The sequence below is a fragment of the Rhinolophus sinicus genome, linkage group LG10, assembly GCF_036562045.2.
Source record: "Rhinolophus sinicus isolate RSC01 linkage group LG10, ASM3656204v1, whole genome shotgun sequence".
NCBI lineage: Eukaryota > Metazoa > Chordata > Mammalia > Chiroptera > Rhinolophidae > Rhinolophus > Rhinolophus sinicus.
In genome coordinates, this window is record NC_133759.1 from 73,106,611 (window position 1) to 73,112,212 (window position 5,602).

The following is a 5,602-nucleotide window of genomic DNA, read 5'->3' on the forward strand; positions in this document are numbered from 1 at the left end:
TTGTGCCTGATCATGTCTATTTAAGAGTGGGAGCCTGAGTTAATTTTTCTGGACAATTGGTTCAGATTTCTTATATATACACATCTAAGTATTCCCATTAGGATTCTCTCTACAATAGATTAGCTAATAGGGTGCCCTATGGATGTGACAAAAGGTTTCTTGAGTAGCAGCTGAGTAAGAAGAAAGTCATTCTGATTCTTGATCTTTTGTATGTGACTTGTTTTTACTCTGGAAATTTGTAGGCTCTTTTATCAGACTTTTGAAATTTCACAATGATGTGCTTCAGCATATGTTAATTTTCATCCATTTTTTTCTGGGCCATTCATTGGATCTTTTAAATTTGGAAATGTTTTCTCCTGCTTTGAGAAATGCTCTTGAATTAGTTCTTTGATTATTTTTGTCCTCTACTTTATTCATTCTCTACTTCTGGAATGCCTCTATTCAGATTTTGGACCTCATAGATTCCAAGATTTATATAATTTCATCTTTTCTATTTTTTAAAAGCTTTGTCATTTTGCTCTACTTTATGGGAGATTTCCCCAACTTTATCTTCCAACTCTACTGTTGAGTCATTCATTTTTACTATCATATTTTTAATTTTCAAGTCCTTTTTGTTCTTGGACATTTTAAAAATAACATTCTATTTTTGCTTCATGGAAGAAATATCTTTTCTTATCTCTCAAGTATGCTAAGATTGTTTTTTGTTCAGTTTTCTTTCCCCTGCATGGCTTTTCTTCCAAATACCCCATCAGTACCATTTGTTTTTGTCTCTATTATGCCAGAGGCCTTCCTCAAATGTCTGGCAGTTCTTGGTCTGTGAATTTAAGAGTAAAGTATTGAGGAACTTATCTCAAGCTCAGTGAGCCTGGGGTAAACTGGCCGGGTTGTTTCCTTGTGGAACCCACCATGTCAGTGTCTTTTGGTCTTTCTTCTTAGGATGGTCAGATTTCCCAGAGAAAGATCTAGTCTTTTGCCTGGAAGATATCAACCCGGCTGGCCCGCATTCCATTTACCCAGTGGGGTGTGAGGCTGAGGGGGGCACACCATTCCCTATGTAATTTACTTAATCCTCCTGCATTCAGCATGATAAATCTGCTTTCAACCTTGCCCAACGTATTCCAGTGTAGAGACTTTTTTTTTCACACAATCGTGAAAACGAACTTCCAGTTTACTGTCAGGGTGAAGGGGAGGACGATCAGCTTCATGAAAGATACAATGGCTTCGTTTTTCTTTTTAACTTTTAATTATGGAGAACTTCAAACATCCAATAGGAGAATAAAAAGACTAGTATGATAACTCTCCATGGAGACACACCTCCAGCTATCAACACATTGCCAGTTCTGCTCCATATGTACATCTCTCTCTCTTCCGCTTCCCTCATCCCATTTTATTAGGTTGGTGCAAAAGTAATTGTGGTTTAAAAGGTTAAAAATTGCAAAAACCGCAATTACTTTCGCACCAACCTAATACTTTGAAACAAATTGCAAACATCATTTCATCTGTAATCATTCAGTACTTACCTCTAACAGATAGGGATTTTTTAAATTAACATAACCTTGATTATACAAAATAAGAAAAGTTAATTTTTTAACATCATCAAACATCCATTTAATGTTCAAGTTTCCAATTATCTCATGTCATATGTGTTTTATTTATTTTTATATTTACTTGTTGCAATCAGAATACAAATAAGGTCCACACATTCTGGCAGGCTGATCGATATGTCTTTTTATTTTTTATTTATTTATTTTTTAAAAGATTTTATTGGGGAAGGGGAACAGGACTTTATTGGGGAACAGTGTGTACTTCCGGGACTTTTTCCAAGTCAAGTTGTTGTCCTTTCAATCTTAGTTGTGGAGGGCGCAGCTCAGCTCAAGGTCCAGTTGCCGTTGTTAGTTGCAGCCCACCATCACTTGTGGGAATCGAGGAATCAAACCAGCAACCTTGTGGTAGAGAGCCTGTGCTCCAACCAACTGAGCCATCTGGCCATCCAGGAGCTGAGTGGCAGCTCATTGACTTATAGTTGCAGAGGGCGCAGCTCACTGGCCAATGTGGGAATTGAACCGGCAGCCCTGTTGCCCAGAACTCGCGCTTAACCAACTGAGCTACCCGTCCACCCCCAGTATGTCTTTTTAGTTTCATTTTGTAGCTAGCCCTCAATTTATAGCTTCCCCCATGTGCAATTTTTTAATTGGAATGTATTGGAGACTGAGTTGTCATTTTGAGTTTCTCACAGTCTAGATTTTGCTGATTGCATCTCCGACTTCAAGTTCACTGATTCTTTCCTCTGTCTGCTCCATTCATCTGTTGAACCCATCCAGTAAAATTTTAATTTCAGTTATTGTATTTTTCAGTTCTAAAATTTCCATTTGGTTCTTTTTTTATCTCTTCTATTTCTTTGCTGAGATTCACTGACCCTAGACTATCATCGAAATGATGTCTTTAAAAATGTGAATATATGCTAGAGTGGCAGAAAGTGGTAGTCAGCCTCCAAGGTGACTTCCAACGATCCCTGTCTCCTAATCTTCACAACCTGTGTAGCAGCTCCAACATTCTACTGTGTTGTCTGTGTAACCAATAGCATCTGTCAGGAGTGATGGCATATCACTTCTGAGATTAAGTTATAAAGGACTGTGGCTTCTGTCTTGGGCACTCTCTTCCTCCCATGCACACGCACTCAGATCACTTGCTCTGGAGGAAGTGAGCTGCCCTGTGGTCAGGAGATTCAGGCAGAGTACCATGTTTTCCTGAAAATAAGACCTAGCTGGACAATCAGCTCTAATGCATCTTTTGGAGCAAAAAGTAATATAAGACCCAGTCTTATATATTATATTATGTTATACTATATTGTATTATATAGTACTGGGTCTTACATTATAGTAAAATAAGACCAGGTCTTATATTAATTTTTGCTCCAAAAGATACATTAGAGCTAATCGTCTGGCTAGGTCTTATTTTCAGTGAAACACAGTGTGGTGGGGAACTAAAGTCTCCAGCCAATAGCCATGGAGGAACAGAAACCAATTACCTACCACATAAGTGAATTTAGAAGCATATCCTCTCCAAGTTAAGCCTTCAGATGAAGCTGCAGTTCCAGTAGAAGCTTGAAAGCCACCTCATGGAAGACTTTGATCCAGAATCACCAGCTAAGCTGTCTCCAGATTCTGACCCACAGAAACTGTGCAATAATAAGTGCTTTTTTTAAAGCTAAGTTTTGAGGAAATTTGTTATGTATTAGCAGATAAATAATACATCGGGGTTTGTACCTGAGTCCCTGCTCTACCACTTACTAAAAGATGCAGGACAAGTTGGATAGCCTCCTGAGCTCCAGTTTTGTTACTTGGAAACTGATGACCATTTTTGCCTCACCTACCTCTCAGTGTTGTTACGAGTCTCACATAAGATAAAACATTATACAACTATTAATTTATCAAAACTAACCCCCATTTTATATATGAAAACTGGAAGGCCAAAGGAATGGAAAGAATTGACAGATGAGGCATTAAGGAACAGAGGAATTATGTGACTTGTACAGGCTTCAATTACTTAGAAAAGGAGCAAGGACGAGAATCCAGGGGTCTTGACTCCAAGTCCAGTTATTTCCCCTATGATGCCTAAAGTATCACATGCTATTAACATTAAAAAGTCACTCCATGTTTCAGGAAAATAGAAAGCAGGTAGATTATGGCTTGTACATGGTTAACCAAGGGAATTGTATTTCTTCTATGGCACATGACAAATCTGAAATAAATGCAAGAGGGTCAGACTTGTTCCAATTCAAATTGCTTTTACATTGTAAAGCCAATGCAGAACCAGTTACTCCTTCCTTCCGCTCTCTGTTGCTCTGCCAGTCATTCCAACACGCTGAGTCCAAGTACGTGGGCACCCAGCCAGAAGGTGACTAACACCATCTCTTTGCACCCAAAACATGTATAATAGGCAAATAACTCCTTTATTTAAAACCTTGCTAGACAAGTTGGTATCAGTCTCTTTAAACTACAAATACTCCTTTGTTATGCAATTTCAGTAAAAAAATAGTTGACTGAGAAGAGAAAAAAAAGTTAACAGTATTTTGAGCCAACAAGGTCAGACCATTTGGGTAACAGTGTTTAACCTTAACAGGGTTTCAAACTTTTTTTTCCTCAACTATTTTGGTAAACTACCTCACTTTCTGCTTTCCCCTCAACTTCAGTCTACTGCTAGGGGAAAAAGTGACATTTTAAAATGTTGAATAAGAATCTGATCCCAATCAGATAAAAATAATGTGTATATTGACTTGAAGGGAAAAGTAAACATAAAAACAGTTGTGTTGGAGTGGTAGGATCATTTTTTTTCCGTTCTTGGTTTTGTTTTTAATTTTTTAAAATAAATTTATATATAACATAGAATAAAACATTACATATACTACATAGTAATATATCTTACATATAATTTATATTATATTTTTAATTTAAAAATTCAAATTTCATACGTCTGTCTTAAAATGGGATTTACTAGATCTTTTGGGTTTAAATAATAACTAGTTATGGTTTATATTTTTACTCTTCATGTGTATCAGTTATATTCTTTAGTTGCAAGCAACAGAAACTAACCCTGGCTACTTAAACAGAAAGAGAACCTAATTGAAGAATATGGGAGAAAGTATAGGACTCAAAGGGAGGCCTTAGCAAAGCAGGAAGCAGTCAGCCACGGACAGTGGCCACTACACCGAGCATAAGGCCCTAGCCCTGGAGTAAGCGAACACTCGCCAACTACTTCTGTTTCTTCTGTGTTCAGTGCCTGGGTCTAAGACGCAAAGTTTTCGGAGAGCGAGATTCTGCTTGGCCAAAGACGTGCCATGCTAGGATGTCCTGAGCTGATGAACGAAAGAGGGAGTTGAAAGAAATCTCCCAGGTCCCCTCCATTTCCGCGTGGGAGATCCATCCCAACACAGCTCTTAGCAGCGGGCAGATAGTCACCCCAAAAGGAGATGAAAATACTGACTGGAAGGCCCAATGTCCACTAAGTGGTAGGTTTGTCCTCACCACTGGATGAGAAGTTTGTGAGAACATGAACTGTCTTCCAGCAGTGTTTTAGATGGACATCCACACATCTTTTCTCCTCACCCATCAAGGACCAGCGAATACATGCTTTGGGCATGACATGTGATGCTTTGTATAACTTGATCTAATAGCTACACTCAAATTAGGTGAATCAAATCTAATCTTTTAAACATATCCCACATCCATTACCAATGCCTAGTGCTGTGTTTCCCATCCCAGGCACTGTCTCTCCTTTTCACCTCCTTTTGATGACCCACATAGCTTTCCCTGAAAAATATTCTGTATTAATAGGCATTGCATAAAAATGAAAAGGGAAGGGGACCCAAATGTTTAAGAAATACTGGTTCAACCAAATCTACAAATCATAGTTTGTCTAGATAGCTACAGACCATTCTACTCTGTTTTGAAGATCTTACTTTAAGTAACTATTAAACCACATTCTCAGGAGATGAATTCCACATGGGTTTAAAACACAAGTGGTTTAACTGCATTTTTAATAGAGGTGAAAATGTCAAAAATTTTATTAACATTCAGTTTAAAAAGCTTTGTAACTGTGGTCC